Source organism: Bombyx mori, chromosome 1, assembly GCF_030269925.1.
Source record: "Bombyx mori chromosome 1, ASM3026992v2".
In the NCBI taxonomy this organism is placed as follows: domain Eukaryota; kingdom Metazoa; phylum Arthropoda; class Insecta; order Lepidoptera; family Bombycidae; genus Bombyx; species Bombyx mori.
In genome coordinates, this window is record NC_085107.1 from 8,744,344 (window position 1) to 8,760,192 (window position 15,849).

General features: G+C 38.7%; 1 long non-coding RNA gene and 1 other non-coding gene across 2 annotated transcripts; both read right to left on the reverse strand.

Moving 5' to 3' along the window:
- Nucleotides 1-11,612: 11,612 nt before the first annotated feature.
- LOC134199780 (uncharacterized) lies at nt 11,613-12,393 on the reverse strand. The gene is made up of 2 exons (XR_009974402.1): nt 12,062-12,393; nt 11,613-11,852 (listed from the first exon to the last, which is right to left on the reverse strand). It is a non-coding gene; the product is annotated as an uncharacterized LOC134199780 (long non-coding RNA).
- Nucleotides 12,394-13,489: 1,096 nt separating this feature from the next.
- Mir2822-1 (microRNA mir-2822-1) lies at nt 13,490-13,558 on the reverse strand. The gene has a single exon (NR_107410.1). It is a non-coding gene; the product is annotated as a microRNA mir-2822-1 (primary transcript).
- Between the last annotated feature and the right edge of the window lie 2,291 nt (nt 13,559-15,849).

Below are 15,849 nucleotides of genomic sequence, written 5' to 3' on the forward strand. Positions count from 1 at the left end.
TGTTTAATACACAATAACACACACGATACATAAAATATATGAAGTGCATGTATTATACAAAACTAGCGACTCGCCCTCGTTTCGGTTCGCAAACATGAAATTTTATTATAGATTATTTACGACATCACATTAGAAATATCAAAAATAACAGTATTTCTCCACTATTTAATGGATGTTATTATACCAATAAACCTTCCTCTTTAATCACTCTATCTATTAAAAAAACCGCATCAAAATCCGTTGCGTAGTTTTAAAGATTTAAGCATACATAGGGATATAGGGACAGAGAAAGCGACTTTGTTTTATACTATGTAGTGATACATAAATTTACAAAACACACATGCGCTATATGGCGTCCAGTTGGTAGTCCAGCACAGACATTTCAATTAACACACAAACTTGATAGCTGTCGGGGATAGATCAATAGTTGCTAACGGAATACTGCAATTACATTGAAGGGTGTATTCCATTTACCCGAGAGTCGTAACCTTTATTGCGGCATTTGATTACAGTTTAGGTATACAAAAACTCAATTTGAAAAAAAAAACCAATTCCATTCAAAATCAAATAAAGTTCAACCGTGTTTTAATACAACGTATTACTACTACTGTGAATGTTGTGAATGTAATTTGTAATCATATCGCTTTTTTTAAACCAGACAGCTTTTTTTTCTAATTATCAAAATTAAAATTTACTATTCTCAATATTATTATATAATTTCAAAGGAAATTGTTTATCTATAAATATGTATGCCTAACAAAATTTTTATATGCTTGAAATGAATGTAAAACTAACATTTTTTAAATAAGTCAGTTTCTTTTTCACCCGGGCGGCAAAAGCTTTCTCCGTTACTACTTCCCCATTATCCATCTGTGGCAGTATTGTCTCATTTTTCTACTAAACTTACTCCACTCCTTTCGCTAATCCCTCTATCCGGACGTCGGAGCTTCCAATGCAACAGATATAATCAAAGTTCCAATTTGAGCGGCAGTATTGACGTAATGGTTTTTGGTTTCTCTGTGTTCCAGTAAATGGGAGTGAGCTTGTGTTCCTATTTACGCTTTCAATTGCGAACAATGTTACAAAGCTTATTTTCACTCTCAGAGACAGTTCAAATATTAATCGAACCCTTTGCACGGATGCGTTATAGTACAATATATGTATCAATTCAGAGCTTAGAGCTGATGCATACTGCCGTCTTCTCTAACTTCATGGCAATGTCAAGTAAAATAAATGAAAAATAACATAAATTATCATCATTAAATCCACAATTTTCGATCAGGGCAAAGTTTAATACAGATAAAAACAGTGTTTCCCACTTTTGAGAACGAACGAAATATCGTAATTACGATCTTAATTTGTGAACAATAATGCACACTTTGAACAAAGCATTTGTGCGATTTCCGCAAAACTACTTGCGATAGCCTCAGACAAACAATGAGTAACTGATCTCATGTTATGATCGTTAAATCTTAAGTCAAAGTTCATTAATGGCACACTATGTCTCAATGCAAGGTCACCTTGGGTCTTTGTTAAGCTAACAATAATAAAGAAAATATAATTGCCAGTGCTAATTTAATGTAAGCACAATGCATGTAAATTGAGACTGATTATGAGATACTTTAAAACTCAATAGAATGCACAGTTTATTAATTGGGCCTTAAAATTATTATTTTCATCATTGATACATTTATCTACTTAATAATTTTCTAACCGCGTGTCATAAATGTGGTTAACATCGATTGCTCTTCAAACAATTGCGGTATCAGGGATGTCAAAATGTTACTTAAATTTCTAATTATCGTCATGATACTTTTGTTTACGCAGAGCTAGTCAGGTTAGGTTAGGTCAGCCTACTGATATTACTGCTGTAACGTATAAAATTTGTTGTTATGAATTAACTTCTCGGAAATTCGTTTGCTGTTATATAATTGTTTATGTGTGCGTTGTGCTACCAATGCCCGCACTGAAACCATCAAATTCTGCGATTGTGCAAAGCGTAACCAACATGGAGTTTCTCCGGCCCGCGTTTTAATAAAATGTCTACACACGGATAGGTAGGTGCAAATAAATGCAAACTGCCGTAAATAGCCTCTCGAATTATATAACATTTGCATGACAAGCAGTTTTCCAAGTCCTTAAAAATAATACGAAACCAAATAACTATGTTCACAAAGTTGGAGTGAAAGTAAAATTGATTATGAAATTTAATCGTCACCGCTTATTGTCATTGTTTTACTCTAAATTTAAAGAATGCTCATCTAGGTATAGTATTATAAGCATTTTTTATGAACTAGTATTTACCCAATAGTCGTTATTTAATCATATTTAGTATGACAGGCCGTTGCTAAGACTTTTAATATGCATTACAGTTTGTCTTTTGTTTTTTTATTGATTTTTTAATTATAAAATAATTATAGAGTATTGGGCTGTTTTATTCTTGCCTGTTAACGATACAGAAAGTCCGCCTTTTTTACACATAATATATCCTCCTCTTCCTCCTCGCGTCGTTTCCTCACTGCTGAGGGTCGTGACCATTATAATTCGACATGATTTTACTTCTTGTGATGTCCCGCCAGCGCCTCCGATCATTGGCCGCATGAAGGGCGTCGTGGAATGGGATCTCTAGTGTGGTGCGGATTTGGTCGAACCACCTTGTCGGACTGCGCCCGCGCGGTCTCTTTCCCTCGATCTTCCCTGTCACGAATAGTCTTTCTAAGCTATCCGGTGTTTTCCGAGTAATATGACCGAATATGCTCGGAATATGAATATGAATATATATGACATAATATATAGAACATTAGATAATAATAAGTATTTTCGAACTGACCACAATATTGGGCATATTGGGTTTTTAAGGATATTTGACATTATTTTTAATTACACTCGTAAATTTACGGAAACGCCTTAGAATTTAAATATTTAAACTAATGTTCTGGAAACCGACTTACTTACTAACCGAGTGCTTTAGAATGCACTATTTACATTTAATTAAAGTATAACATAACATAGAATGTTTCTTCATTAACACACCAACACACACAACACATAATATTTTCTTACTATGCTAGTGTATTTTGTACAGTTGTGAACCTTTTATCCATCAATACATATACATATATATATACATTTTTTTTTTTTTTTTTTCTTAGATGGGTGGACGAGCTCACAGCCCACCTGGTGTTAAGTGGTTACTGGAGCCCATAGACATCTACAACGTAAATGCGCCATCCATCTTGAGATATAAGTTCTAAGGTCTCAGTATAGTTACTCAATATAGTTATAATAAAAAGATCGAGATACAGTGAGTCTGTATATTGAAAAAAGACTTAAAAAAGTAATAAAAATATGAAGGAGGTAACTAAAGAAGAGTAAATGATACACAAGTCCACGATTCCTTTATTTTTTTCTTTCTGTGTGCTTAGTGCGAGTTTTTTAACGTTTTCGATAGCGTAAAAGTTAGCTCATATTTAATTTTGTATGAAATGGGATCGTTTGCCTACGTTTGCCGTTAGGGGCGCTGTTCCAACTGCATACACAATTGGGTTGACTTTTACGTTATCGAGAACGTTAAGAAACTCGCACTAAGCACACTTTTTGTATATTCGTGTACATCTCTGATTCTTCCATAAGTTACAGTAGTTATAATATTTATAGAATTTTGGAATGAAGCTTTAATAATGTTAGATGTTAGAAGTTATTAGCAAATAATATTTTTAATACGTAAGTAACTCTATTTACTTAGTATAGAAACCATAGCTTCTTTAATAAAAAAAGGATCTTGAAATAGTTAATAACCTCTTAGTAATATACCATTTTAATAGTAGCTATTAAGTTTTGTTGCCAAGTCTTGGGCAAAGCGATCAATTTTGTCTTATTTTTAATGATTTTTATTCTCGTGGCTAGCACGTGATCACGAAAGACATCCACAATAACAAGATAACATCGCATGGCAAAATAAAACGCGCAAATATTATTATTTGTTTAGGGGTCTTTGATTTTTTTTTTCAATTATTTAATAACCCGGGTTATAGTCCTTGAGCCAAATATTCATTTATTATCGCATACTTTACTGAAAAGAGATAAAATGAAATATTTTCCTTCCCTGGAAAATGGAACTCTTTCCCTTTCTCTCTACCTCATATCTTTTTTCCCCCTCTTTGTAAAGAAAATGTGTGAGACCGAATTAAAAATGTAATTTTACGTCGTTAAAATATTTCTTCTCAGCTTTCATCCATTTATCAACTATCGAAACGCCGCCAAAGACTTTTTTCATAAAAAAAAGCTTTTGGTTAATATTCATAAGAAAAACGTGAAAATGAATTAAAATGTTGACGCGCCAGTAGTATGTTTGATTACCGAACATTGCACGAACACTAGCTTTAGTAAATTAATTATGGTTTTCTACTTACAATTATTATTAGAAGCGGCAGTGTAGTAGATTATTATTATTATTACGGGTAGATTATTGCCAGTCCTGTTTATTTTAGCAACGACCAGTACGAGTGCATTTTATTTGCTTTCTACTCTAATAGCGTAATCAAGTTATGTACTAAAAAGTGTCAGATTGTTGTCACATAAACTGGTTCGATACGAACTCAGTTGATTCGAACAAGGAAATGCTTTTTGCACGCAAGTACAGGAAGCCTGGCATTGGACTGCTTTGCGCGTCCGATAGTCGATACATACCAAAGTTACATAATATATTTTCTCCATTTTATATTACTAAAACATAATTAATAACTGAATGAGGACGGAAGTTAATTTCAATGCATTCGGATAATTAAGAGTCAAACAAGTTCAAGTTTATTATATTAATTAAGAATACGAGCACACGGTCCACCTGGTACAAAATGACAACAGAAACCCGAAGTTATATCAACGTAAATATAGCCACCCACAATGAGACTCTAAATCGCCGCAATATCGATAGCGGCTGACCTTCTATTCAAACCAGACCGCACAACTATTATGAGGCAAAAGTCTGGACGGTACTCGTTGAATGGGAGTGAATGGGATCTACCCGTACGCGGTCCTGCGACAATAGTTCAACCCATAAATGTTCGACGAAGCTAAAATACTTAGTCCGCTTCGTAAATTCTTCTGTTTAATTTTTTTTTAATACTTTTCGAATTACAGCGGATACTTCGAGCTCATGTTTCATGTTGCCCGACGGCATTTATTATAACGTTATGAGTATATGGACTCCTGTAAGGTCTACGCACAAAGTAGGCCGCGAGATCGTTCACATATCAGTGTGCTTAGTGCGAATTTTTTAACGTTTTCGATAGCGTAAAACTCAACCCAATTTTGTATGCAGTTGGCAAACGTAGGCAAACGATCATCAACGGCAGCGCCCCTAACGGCAAACGTAGGCAAACGATCTCATACCATAGAAATATGAGCTAACTTTTACGCTAACGAGAACGTTAAAAAACTCGCACTAAGCACACTAGGCAATAATAGTTAAAATATTTTCAGGTGAGAAGATTGCTTAGAACCTACACTTGTGTGAGCTGCCTAAAAAAACACATAATATTGATATAATACTCCTGTGTTTATAGTGGCCGTATACGGAACTCACGGAAGCTCTTCAGCAAAACAGGTCGAATCACTTTCTCGATCTGCGTCCCACCGCCCACTTAAATTGCCTTTAGCTAAGTTTAGCGATACCTTATGCAACACCGGATAATAACTTTAGACATAACTAGTGCGTTCTAGCATGCATTGATATTAAAATGTATGTGTACAAAACAAGAGTGGGTAATGAGCTCTCGAGATGCAAGTTACGTTAATTAACATAGTTCATGATAATATTTTCTGAGATCTTGACGTAAATATTATTGTTAATGTTTAGGTTATTTTGTACATTACACAATGATGAATAATAATATAGATATTAATATCCGTGTTTCGAAATATTGTAACGTCTCGTAAACGTCGAAAATCATGCGGGAAAAGAAAGAATTTTTTTTAATACGTAATGGACATAAGTCAGAAGAGACTTCAGAGGCCTTGGGGTTCAAATAACCTCAAAAAGTCTGGTGCAGAAGGCAAGGGGAAACCACTGCAACTACTTTCCCAAGAAAATCGTCATGGAAGTAAACATTATGGAACCACGATTGCCATGCGAACCGCCTGGCGACCGGTGCTGCATCGCTTCCGGGGCATGCGGCGGGAAATGGGCTACCGGCCACATCGGAGTAGGAGACCAGGCTCCGCGTGGAAATAATGTTACTGGAAACTCTGCGGCCTTACCTGCCAAACTCCGAAAAATTAAAAAAAAAAGACATTTTATTTCGTTCATTCGTCTATGGTGTGATTTGGAGACAAGTTGTATTTATCAAAACGCAATAATAATACGTAATAAACGTAATAAGATAAGTATTCGAATTTGTTAGCATTTTATATCAATATATCTTAAAAAACATTATTACTTTCACAAGTACCTTACAGATTTCAGACACGAATTACGAGATATTAGCTACCTTCACGTGGGTTGACGTTTCGGTGATTAAAACTTGTGATCAAAAAAGGTATTGGCCAAGGGAATGTACATGACAAAAACTCGTCAAACTTTATAACGTTAGCGAAAAGGATCTCGATTGAAACAGAATGATATTTAAAAAAAAACATTTAGGTAGATAAGCTGTAAGAAAATTACCTAAAATGATAAATACAACATTGACGGAACTCACTAGGCTTAAGGTTTGTGAGAAGTCATTAAATTAAAGGATTCTCTGACGCATTCAAATTGCCAAATTATTTTTCGCAATACGTAAAATAGTGTTTTTGGTACACATGACGTCACAGTCCAATGACATTTAGCGTGTTAAATAAGTTACATAGTCGGCCCTAGTTTGTTTTATATAAGAATGTTATCAAAATTCATGCGCACTCTGTTAGAAGTGACAAGTAACAACAAGCAATACATAAACAAAGCAATACTCGCTATTGCTGATTATCATGATATTGATGATGAGTTACGCAATCAAGTTCACTTTTTTATTATATAGGTAGAAGAACTTAAGAAGGATTCTTAACTCGCTATTGTTAATAATATTTTAAACATATAGCAGTGGCATGAAAAATAGGACGAAATAAAATCGACCACCCCTAGACACGTTCTTACGGATCCATCAGATCCAATAACCTTTGCATTAGACGCCTTCAGCTCTAACACTAGGAGCAGGCTTAGGGACCCCGGTAACCGTACTCGTCGAACTCGACAAAGAGTTCGCCGTGCAACCTAACCCATGAATCAGCTCGCTGAGTTTCTCGCCGGATCTTCGCAGCGGGTCGCGGATTCCGATCCGGTAGTAGATTCATTCGCGAAGCAGCTGCTCTTGAGTTGTTAGGTCTCCTTCGGAGGCGCTCGAGTAGCTGTTAGCAAATCCCACCCCTTCTGGCTGAGCCTTGCTCGCCCACCTGTCCTGGTGAAACTGGAAAGGCCTCCGGGCCACCAGTAACCCTTCAATCATAAAAAAAAAACGACAAATTTGTGATTGTACGAACTGTACTGAGCAGTAAGTAACGAAGTAACTGATTTATTTTCCTTTTTTCGCAGCCCACAGACGACCCTGTGTGATAACTGACACTCACTTTAATGCTTATGGTCGATATCTCAATATGAATAGAAATAATAACTGCTGAGTGAGTTGTTTTCAGCTCGTTATCTAGATTAAGCCGTGCAAGAATTGTATTTTTAACATTGTATTTATAACAAATAAAAATTTTGACTGGACATTTTATGAGTAATTAATACTATAAAATTTAATTTAATGTTACTAATATAATCTTATAATATTATATCTATACTTGGTATGTGTTTAGTAATCGTGTAATAAATTCGTTAAAAGTTAATTAGTTTACATTCGAAGTTTCGCAATGTAGGCTGTCCACTTCGGTAATACGGTAAGGGGGCACGACACGAGACCCTCTCATCGTGGCTGCCGGCAACTACTTTTTTTATGATTGAAAGTTTACTGGTGGCCCGAAGGCCTTTCCAGTTTCACCAGGACAGGTGGGCGAGCAAAGGCTCAGCCAAGAGGGGTGGGATTTGCTAACAACTGCCCGAGCGCCTCCGAAGGAGACCTAACAACTCAAGAGCAATTGTTTCGCGAATGAATCTACTACCGGATCGGAATCGCGACCCGCTGAGAAGATCCGGCGAGAAACTCAGCGGGCTGATGCATGGGTTAGGTTGCACGTCGACCTCTTTGTCGAGTTCGACGAGTACGGTTACCGGGGTCCCTAAGCCTGCCCCTAGTATTAGAGCTGAAGGCATCTAATGCAAAGGTTATTGGATCTGATGGATCCGTAAGGACGTGTCTAGGGCGTCGACGGTGACTGGCTCCTGCATGATCAGGATTCGGGGAGTAGTCAGCGGCGGCAACGATAAGGCGATTATCATGACGCATAGCCTTATCGAAGTATCGTTCCGACGCTGACTTCATGTATTTCCGAATTGATTCGAGGCCCAGGTCGTCGTGTAGGTCAACGTTCCTCACGAACCACGGAGCCCCGACAGCTAACCTGCAAAAGCGGGATTGTAGGGATTGGAGGGTGTCTATGTGTGTGCGGGCCGCGTGAGCGAACACCACACTCGCGTAAGTCATGACGGGCCTTATGCAAGTTTTGTAAAGTGTCACCTTGTTCCGAAGGGACATTTTACTCCGCTTACAGATCATGGGGTAGAGTCTACCGAGAATAAACGCGGCACGGTCACGGACTGATTTTATATGCGGGCGGAATGTCATCGATGCATCCAGGGTAACGCCCAGGTACTTGACCTTCCTGGCCCAGGGTATGGGTTGTCTAAAGAGAGTAATCGGGGGTGTGAGATTCCTCCTCCTAATCCGGGAGGAAATCCGTGTGGAGCTTCCCCTCTGAAATAGCACCGCAGTACTTTTCGCTGGGTTGATGTCTATGCGCCATTTTCGGAACCACTGTCCTAGGGCTAGGGCTGCGCTCTGAAGCTTCTTCGCGATTAGGGACTTATTTCTACTAGAATAGTAAACAGTCGTGTCGTCGGCGAATAAAGCTAAATGGGTCGGCGGCGACCGGGGAATATCGTTGACGAATAAGCTAAATAGGAGGGGTGAGAGGACAGAGCCTTGCGGGACTCCAGCTGTGAGAGGTCGTGGGGAGGAGCGGGTTCCCTCGACTCGATATCGAAAAGAGCGGTTCGACAAGAAGTCCCGTATGATGAGCACGAGACTATCCGGCACGCCCATGTTGAATAGTTTGAAAATCAAACCATTGTGCCAGACTTTGTCGAACGCTTTTGCGACGTCGAAGAAGAGAGCTCCCGTGTATAACGGTTTTGGTCGATTAAGCCCCACAAGAATGTGCTCCGTGAGGCGGTGCACCTGTTGAACGCATGAGTGATTTGTACGGAATCCGAATTGTTCATCGATAAGAATGCCCTTGGATGAGACGAAGTCTCTGAGGCGTTTGTAGAGCAGACGCTCATACAGTTTGCCTAGAGACATGAGGAGGCTAATCGGGCGGTAGCTCGTCGGATGATTTTTTGGTTTACCGGGTTTATGTATGCCGATAACGTCCGCTTCTTTCCACACCGCGGGAAAGATACAGTTCGCCATAGCGGCATTGAAAATAGATGCCAACATCACGATGAGTTGGACGGGTAGAAGTTTAATAACGCGGTTGGATATACCGTCGGAACCGGGAGCCTTGCGAGGACGTAGGTCTTTGATCAAGTCTTTAACTTCCATCGGGGTGACGGGTGGTAACGCATCAGAGGGTGGCAAGGAGGCTCTGCGTTCTACCTCACTGTCTACTAATTCTACATGAACAGGGTCCACGGATTGAGTGCTGGGCGTGCACTGGGTTTGCAATGTATCGGCCAGCAGCTCTGCTTTTTCGTCATCATCGAACGCCGCGAGTCGGCCTGAGGGGCCTACGAGGGGGGGCATAGTTACTACCGCCGGCAACTACATTCCCGATCCTGCGGACAGAATGGAAAGCAGTCGACGTCGCCCCAAACACGTAATTTCGGATCTTCCGGATCCACTAACGATGCTTTTAGGTACCTCAAGCACCGGTCATCGTTCTCGTCGAACCCGTCGCTAAAGGGCTCGACGAGTAAATTAACTCTCAGACACAGCCCACTGAGTTTCTCGCCGGATCTTCTCAGTGGGTCGCGTTTCCGATCTGGTGGTAGATTCTGCGAAGCACGGCTCTTGCTAGAGTTCGTGTTAGCAACGTCGTCAGGTTTGAGCCCCGTGAACTCACCTACTAGTTAAGGTTACGCTGAAATAGCCTCTCAAGGGTATCTATCAGCTTAGGTAAGAAAAAAAGCATCCTGTCATTTCTTCCATTATTACAAACAAGACGCGACTATATATGTACGTCATCTACTACAATTTACTACATTAATACTTGAATTATGTATTACTTGGAATTTTTAAACAGTTATGAAATAATCATTTAAATAGTTTAAGAACCAATATGAAGAGAGCCACAACACAATTATACGTAATTGAAAACCTCACAATTGAAATCAACATATTCAAATATCTCTTTAAGAATTATATGTGTATTTAAAATGCTTAGTATTCACTTTTGCAATCAGTTCGGAACGGGATGCTTACTCTCGGAATTGAGACTTTGCATTTAGGTACGAGGAATTGTGATAAGTCTAAAGGGAACAATCATAATGCTCCCGTTGTTTTAAATTTGCACGATCTACTTTGTGCCGTGTTCTTGCAAGAACAGCAAAATGTATGGTAATCCGAAACGATACGTGGATTTCAATAAAATATTAATTCATGTGTACAAGTTATAAGTAATATTAGATCTACAATAATAACCTGTTCGCACTGTAATTTGATATTTCCGGTTATTTTAAAAATAGTGATGTACTGACTAAATAGTAATTTTAGACTAGCTCGATGGAATGAGTAGCATTGTGCAACAATCATTATAGATATTTTTAAAATACGTTTACTGAGAATTTGCTCTGACATGAACTTTCGTCAGACCGTGTGTGTACTATGAGCACTGTGACATGTATGGTTCTAATGTGGTTTAAAAAAGTCCTATGCAGCGGCTCAGCTACATACTCGATTTTTACTGATGTCCTTGAGAATCGATGGCTACTCACAGCCTAATGATTCATATTCGATCGAATGGAATCAATCAATTCGATTTTTTCGAAAAATTGAAAAGTTTATAATTGTTTTTTACTTGTCTTCTCCCTATCTTCAACTCATTTTGTATGTGTACATATTAGGAAGGAAGAAATAAAATAGTATAATAAAAATCACGAAACATACTAGACATAAAGGATCAAACATACGAAACAGAAATTAATTGCTTATAGAATATAGAATGCCCTTATTATTAATGTTGTTATTCCAGCAATTGAAACTTCAGCCTCTGCCTCAAGACGGGCGGCTGTATTCACATTGTGACATGCCCGTACAAAAGTGTTCTTGAGTTGCTAGGTCTCCTTCGGAGGCGCTCGGGCAGCTGTTAGCAAATCCCATCCCTCCTGGCTGAACCTTTGCTCGCCCACCTGTTCTGGTGAAACTGGAAAGGGCTCCGGGCCCACAGTAATCATACAATCATAAAAAAAAGTGTAAGCGTAAATATAAATAAATGTAATAATAATAATAATAATAAGCGTAAATAAGTGTAAACAAATAGTTTAGTCAACAAATGAAATGCTTCCTAAAATTGTATATGGCTTGCAGGTGACGACTATTCATCAAAAGTGTAATTGGACGTGTTACATGTCACGCGCACTGCTATGTGCTGAGCATCGACTTATTTTGTTATGTAACAATTTGGCCATTGTCATACACTCGCCAGTCACGAACTTGCACCTGTAATGAACTTAATTTAATATTCCATGTCCTAGTTCGTTCAGCTAAATGGCGCGATTATCTTACGGTCCATCGGGTTTTAAGTGGTAGCCGGTGCGCATAAAAAACACATTGTTAATGCCATCATATTGCGTGAGAAACAAGATCTAAGTCTCAAATATATAATTTGAAATGACTGTGGCAAATATAGCCAAAATGATGGTACCAACCCGTTCGCACTCTCAATACGTCAGCTCCCAGTGAATCGAAATATAAAACGAGCAAAACTGTTTGAAGTCCGCGATGAGCTCAGAGAAAAATAACAAAACTTAATTTTAGGTAATGCAATAAGCAAGTATTGCAATAAGGATATTGTGTACAAATTTGTATAAGGTAAAGTGATGTAATTAAATTCGTAGAGACATAATGTCAAAATAACGATTGGTAGTGACATTATTAAATGATACCAATAGATTTAAGAACGCGACATAAATAGATCAAAATGCAAATATTCACTTACAAATATATTATATTATACAAAATTTTATTGATATAAATGCAATCACCCTCCCATCTTTTTTACATATATTACATTACAATTACATGTATTGTTTTGTTGGAAACCCAACAAATTGGTATAAAACCTTTTTTATTGTTGTAGTTGTGGTTTTTGACATTACATTTGAATTTTAAATTTTGGAATGTCTTAGATTTGTCATTCTCCTTTTTCCGTGCTATTGTACGCGATTTATAAAATTTCCAAAATATAAAAAATTTATACGTGCAATCCTCGCGAGTTTATTTATCAAGTTCCTTGCCCATCCTAATCCTACAGTCCACTACATGTTTAAGATACAGCGACCCTTCTTCCACCTTCAGATTTGAGGTCGAAATCATTAGCATCTTGAACTCATGCCTCTTTTCTTCTAAGTAATCTTGTTTTTTAAATACTTTAATACCACGAAACGAAAGAAAGAAAACTCACGTGAAACTAGATAAATATAGTTGACACACAAAAATGCTAATGCTACAATGCCCTTTTTAAGTGGGATTAAGAAAAGATTAAATCTACTGAAACTACTGATAAACTCGGCATGGCTTGGCTCTGCCAGATATTTGTATCCGAACACCTGTTGTGTTTAATGTGATTGATGTTTAATGTAATTAATTTTGAAACTACGTTTCGGTCACGACCGGATTCGTTACGAAGAGTTACGTATTCACTTCCATGTAAGAACCGGTCAGTTTATATCCACGATTACTCATTCGAAATACATTGCATTACGGAAAGTTCGGAGAATCAGACTAACTAACATACATAACATTTTGTACCACGTTATCAAACTATCACCCGCCCAACACATCATATAGTTGGCATTCGATGCCGCTATGATGAACGGCATCTTTCCGGAAATGGCGCATCAATATCAACCCAGCGAAAAACACAGCGGTGCTCTTTCTAATGGGGAACTCAACCCCTATCTCCTCCTGCTTTAGGCGTAGAAATCTCACAACCCAGATCACCCTCTTCGGCCAACTCATACCCTGAGCGAGGAAGCACATATACCTAGGAGTCACCCTGGATGCATCCATAACATTCCGCCCATACATAAAGTCTGTCCGCGACCGCGCCGCGTTTATTCTCGGCAGACATAACCCATAATTTGCAAGCGGAGTAAAATATCCCTTCAGAATAAGGTGACACTTTACAAAACTTGCATAAGACCCGTCATGACAAACGCAGGCGTGTTGTTCGCTCACGCAACCCGCACACGCATAGACACCCTCGAAACCCTACAATCCCGTTTTTGCAGGTTAGCCGTCGGAGCACTGAAGTTAGCGTGGCAACGGTACTTTGATAAGGCTATGCATTATGGTAATCGCCTTATTGTTACCGTCACTGACCCCGACTCCCCGACTTCTAGACACGCAGGAGCTAGTCCCCGTCGATGTTCTAGACACGTCCTTAGGGATCCATCAGATCCATTAACCTCAACACTAGACGCATTCAACTCTAATACTAGGAGCAGGCTTATGAACTCTGGTACTCGTACTTGTCGAACTCGGCAAAGAGTTCGACGTGCAACCTAACCCATGCATCAGCCCGCTGAGTTTCTCGCCGGGTCTTCTCAGCCGGTCGCAATTTCTGTCCGGTGGTAGATTCATTCGCTAAGCAGCTGCCCTTGAGTTTTTAGGTCTCCTTTCGCGCTCGGGCAGCTAATAGCAAATCCCATCTCTCCTGGTTGAACATTTACTCGCCCTTCCTTCCTAAAAAAATATACATCTTTTGCAGGACACGTTAAGTTCACATAAAGTGACGCCATCAGGATAAGCCAAGTTCTAATAAAAAAAACTGCTGTCAGCAAGCTTAGACTCCAAGCCAGACTGAATGAATATACGAATATAAATTCATGGAACCAAATGAACTGCCGAACAAACTTACGTGAACAATTTTTCCCAAATCTAATGGACTATTCTCAGAATCACAATCACTAACAACCAAAGGATTACCTACACCGTTTTTTCTCTTTTTCAATTCTGTTTGAAGCCGCTGCTAAATTTAAAAAAGGTGTAGCTACATAGTTTTATGTTATTGGTTTAATTTACAAATCACGGTAAAGTATTCAAATATGTAGCTTTGCTTACTATATACTAATAACAGCGCATAATATCTTCATAAATACGAACTCTGTGATGAATTGTGTTACTTTATTATTATTTACGGGAATACGCCTTGTAAAAAAAATGCAAAAGCCTACTGACTAACAGCAGATTTTTCAAATAAACGTGAAAGCTTTCTTCCCCTACCTATTCACTAGTAGCATAAGGGGCTATTCCAGCTTTCCACGGGTGGATAGGTGAGCTCATGGGCTCAATCTGAAAGAATTTGCTAAGACTGGCCCTAGCAAGAGCAGTGCTTCGCAGAATCTACCATCGGATCGTAATCGCGATCCACTCAGAAGATCTGGCGAGAAACTCGGTGTGTTGGGTCTATGGACATCTTCCTACTCGATTGGTAGATAGCCGTATCATCCGCGAAAAGGGCTAACGTGATACCGTTTTAATTATTTTCAATTAATAATTTTATCTCATAACTAAACAATGAATAAAACATCTTATTGGATATTAATAAAACATGTTATTTTATATTATTATATAGATCTACTCTACGAAATATACTGCCTGTGAGAAAATAGAAATTTTGTGAAATGTATGCTAATAATAGTACGCCCCGCATAAAATTTCGAAAATTAAAAATTAAAATCTACAGCGTCAAAACCCTTGATAAGAATGATATTTTTTCCAAAATAACTTGATAAGAATGATTTATTTTCATTTTAGATTTTCTATAACATAACTTTTTCATAATATCATAGTTTCTCTCGGAAAATGGTTCAGGGTAAACGATCGAAGCATCCGAATGAGGCAAATTCAATTTAGTTCAATTAAGATTAATTTAATTTAGTTAAATTTAAGCCTTTGAAGGCAGCTTCGTGCATTCATTGCCAATATGGATCCGTTTGTCGGAGTGTCTATACTCTAAGGATGTTAGTCATACCCTATCCTGTGAACCGAATAGTAAACAGTCAACGTCGCCCTAAACACGTTCTTTTTTTTTTTTATGATTGAAAGTTTACTGGTGGTCCGAAGGCCTTTCCAGTTTCACCAGGACAGGTGGGCGAGCAAAGGCTCAGCCAAGAGGGGTGGGATTTGCTAACAACTGCCCGAGCGCCTCCGAAGGAGACCTAACAACTCAAGAGCAATTGTTTCGCGAATGAATCTACTACCGGATCGGAATCGCGACCCGCTGAGAAGATCCGGCGAGAAACTCAGCGGGCTGATGCATGGGTTAGGTTGCACGTCGACCTCTTTGTCGAGTTCGACGAGTACGGTTACCGGGGTCCCTAAGCCTGCCCCTAGTATTAGAGCTGAAGGCATCTAATGCAAAGGTTATTGGATCTGATGGATCCGTAAGGACGTGTCTAGGGCGTCGACGGTGACTGGCTCCTGCATGATC